Source organism: Rutidosis leptorrhynchoides, chromosome 3, assembly GCF_046630445.1.
Source record: "Rutidosis leptorrhynchoides isolate AG116_Rl617_1_P2 chromosome 3, CSIRO_AGI_Rlap_v1, whole genome shotgun sequence".
Lineage (NCBI taxonomy): Eukaryota > Viridiplantae > Streptophyta > Magnoliopsida > Asterales > Asteraceae > Rutidosis > Rutidosis leptorrhynchoides.
Window position 1 is genome coordinate 689,925,001 of NC_092335.1, and position 4,300 is coordinate 689,929,300.

Sequence of the window (4,300 nt, forward strand, 5' to 3'; positions counted from 1 at the left end):
TACCAGCACACTATTCATTATCATCAAACTTTTTGCTGTTAAGGTCGTTTATAGTTTTTGCTGCTTCATCAGCATTTCAAGAACTAGTTCACAGTTCAGGGTGTTTTTCAGAAACTTCACATTCGAGGTATGTAAGTCTTGGAGGAAGACGTTATATGTATATATATAACTGTTGGCGTAGAAAAGCTACATAATTCAAAATACCGATTGCTAATTCTTGGTAATTGGTACTTCAGTTTTTGTTACAAGATGCGAGTGAGTATACGGTCGGGTTTTAACGAACAAATATAATGGTTTTTCGGAGAGACCTAAGCCATTGAGTAATGAAGTTGTTGGTAACTTTACTGCTAATGTGGTGAAACATAAACGGTTCTCCGGTAACAATGATGAAAGGGCAACGTACATATATCAAGGTTATAATAAGGCTGTTTTGACTGAAATGTCAAAGTTGACTTGCTGGAGCTGTGACAGAATTTGCTACTTTGAAAAAGGAATCGCAAAGTTATTTTTGCTAATAAATGCCAAAGGTTCTGGCGCGAGTACGTGTTAAACTATGACTTTGATTCGAGAGTTTTTCAGGTACATAACTGTGGGTAACATGTGGTTGGATCATCATCTTGATTGTTCATTATCTGAAGTGTCTTCAGGAATTTCGAAGGGTTTGAGCACAGATTGTAATCGTTAATATACATATGATGCTCTAGCACAGTTTTGAAGTCAAAGTATAGCTTTGAAAGATGTAGAAATCTAAGAGTGATGATACCGGTAGAATCTTAAATTTTGATTTGTCCAAGTCAGAATACGTAATGAAATTTGGATGGGAATGATTGTCTTGATTTCTTATGAAAGAAGGTATGTTGTGGTGAAGGTAGTGAGTATAGTTGATGATTGCTGAATCAGATTCGAAGAATGTACCATATTAATTGTGAATTTATATATCTCTCGGGTATTACCCGTTAAAAAAAAAATTTACAGTTAATATTTTGTACAAAGGAATTTTTATTACAGTCTTTATGAAAATATATATCTATGTATATTTTCTTCAGATGTAACATAGATTTAATGAGTTAATATTAAATTAAACTCATTTGATTTATGGTTAGCTAGAATTGAGTAATCCCTAAAACTTTAGAAATTACATAAATATTTCTTCAATGATATTGAATTCATGAATCAATACTTCGTTATTTGTTAACGCATGATGGTTGGTGTTCGTGGAATTCTTGTGAACTTTACAAGGTACGAATGATGTTATCTGAAAAGTTTCGAGTACATCAATGATGAAAGTGTAAAATCAAACATATATTTGAATAACACACTTGATTTTTTATGGAATGGAATTTATTGAATTAAAATTGAGATTGTAGTTAATGATGGTTAAGTTGCTAACGAAGAATATATACATCATAGCATATTAGTAATATGAACTAACCGAGTAGTTAAGATTCATATATAATAGCTTAGTACGGAAAGATTTATTATGGTTTAAAAATTTATATATATAAGATATACATATAAATCCTTTAGTGGAAATGAGTTAATACTTCATAACTCGTTGCTATGACATATTTGTTATTGATTTGTAATGATGTCCATGGTGATTCTTGAATTTGCGGAGTTTGTAATGTTATAGGTGCTGCTGATTCTGATGATACTGACGGCACTGAATGTGCTGGTGATGCTATGGTACTGTTGATGCTGTTGGTAAAATAAGTCTAGCTTGTAAATCACACACCATTCTTGTCAGGGTTTCTACTCTTCCTTCTATCATTTCGGTTCACTCATCTGATTTATGGTTAGGGTTAGAATAGATAATCTCTAAGACTTTAGAGATTACATAATTGCCGCGGAGTGTTTCTCCAATGAAGTTTCGAATTAATACTTCATTGTTTGTTGTTGTTGGTATTCCTTGGTATCTACAGAGCGTATGACATTGGTGCTCGTGAGATAGATTGTAAAGTTGAGGTTTACGACGCGGTTGTGCTTGGGTGTGATAATGGTACTGTTGGCATCGATGATGATGGCACTGGTTATGCTGCTGGTGCTACTGCTGGTGTTTGTAACCTTTGCACCATATTCTCCAAAGCCACTACCCGAGCGCGAAGTTCGTTGACTTCTTCTATTACACTGGGGTGATTGTCAGTTCGGACGAGCGGATAAATAAAATCTAAAATTTGATGTAGTATATAGTTGTGACGAGATACTCTGGAAATGAGAGAGAAAATGGTGTTTCGGAGAGGTTCGCCGGTAAGTGCTTCAGGTTCTTCGCTAAGAGGGCAATGTGGTGGATGGAAAGGATCGCCTTCTTCTTGTCTCCAATAAATGAGGAGGCTACGAACACATCCCCAATTCATCCAAAATAGATAATGGCTGATTGGTTGATCCATTCCAGTAACACTACTTTCGGAGCTTGAGTGGGATTCCATATCGGAATTCGAGGGACTTGAACTTATGCCGAATTCCATTTCGTACGATTGAATAAAGGATTTTCGATATGAAACAATTTTCAAATATTGGATGATATTCTAACTACATAGAATGTTTATATATAGATAGCAAAAGATTTCGTAGATTATGGAGGAATTTCCGGAATATATCAGGCAAAGTTTACAGTAACAGATACGCTAAGATATGAATTAGCAGATACGCTAAGATATGAATTTTGTCTATACACTATTCATGTAATCAATGCAGTAAGATGTGTCTAGACTAAGAATGATATGCATGTAATTTCCTAAGAATGATAAGTAGATGATTTCCGACTAGAAATGATAAGCAAAACTTTTTGACATGCAGACACGGTCGAAGTCCAGACTCACTAATGCATCCTAACGACTATCAGTTAGACACACTAATGCAGACCTGGTTCGCTAAGACCACCGCTCTGATACTAACTGTAGTAACCCGTCCTAATCTATAAGGACGAATACAATAACATTTGGTTACATCGCGAGGTTCTGACCTCTATATGATACATTTTACAAACATTGCATTCGTTTTTAAAAGACAAACTTTCATTACATCGAAAGTTAACGGGCATGCATACCATTTAATAATATATCAAATTATAAATGACTTAATAATAATCTTGTTGAACTCAACGACTCGAATGCAACGTCTTTTGAAATATGTCATGATTGACTCCAAGTAATATCTCTAAAATGAGCAAATGCTCAACGGAAGATTTCTTTCATACCTGAGAATAAACATGCTTTAAAGGGTCAACCAAAAGGTTAGTGAGTTCATTAGTTTATCATAATCGATCATTTTCATCATTTTAATAGACCACAAGAATTTCATTTCCATTTCTCATAAATATACGTCCCATGCACAGAGACAAAAATCATTCATATGGACTGAACACCTGGTAACCGACATTAACAAGATGCATATAAGAATATCCCCTATCATTCCGGGACATCCATCGGACATGATAAAACAACATCGAAGTACTAAAGCATCCGCTACAACGGATGGGGTTTGTTGGGCCCAATAGATCTATCTTTAGGATTCGTGTCAATTAGTAGACTGGTTTACTAATTCTTAGGTTACCAAGCAAAAGGGGCATATTCGGCTCCGATCATTCAACCATATAATGTAGTTTCAATTACTTGTGTCTATTTCGTAAAACAGTTATAAAAACAGTGCATGTATTCTCAGTCCCAAAAATATATATTGCAAAAGCATTTAAAAAGGGAGTAATGAAACTCACCATACTGTATTTCGTAGTAATAATACATATAACGTCATTGAACAAGTGCAAGGTTGGCCTCGGATTCACGAACCTAAATTAATTATATATATTTATATGTTGGTCAATATTTATCTAACAAATTAGGTCAAGTCATAGTGTACCACAATCATAATGCTCGAGACTAATATGCAAAGGTCAACAAAAGTCAATTTACTCAAAATGATTTCCAAAATTTATACATGATTATTATATAGTTTAAATATCGTCGTTTTATATTTTTAAATATTTTTAAAAGATTTAATAGAGTAAATAATATAATTCATTTATTAATAAATAAAATTTTATATAAAAATATACTTTTATATATCTTAAGTAATAAAATTTATAAAGTTCATTTAATATCATAAAAATATTATGATAGATTCTATTAAGGTAATTATATTATTTGTATTACATATTTATTTGATAAAATAACATTGATAATAATAATAAATAAAAGTTGTATTATTTTGTAATAATGACTATTATTATTCTATTAATAAAAATATTAATATTTATATTTAAAAAAAATGATATTATGATAAAATGATAATTCTAATTATGATA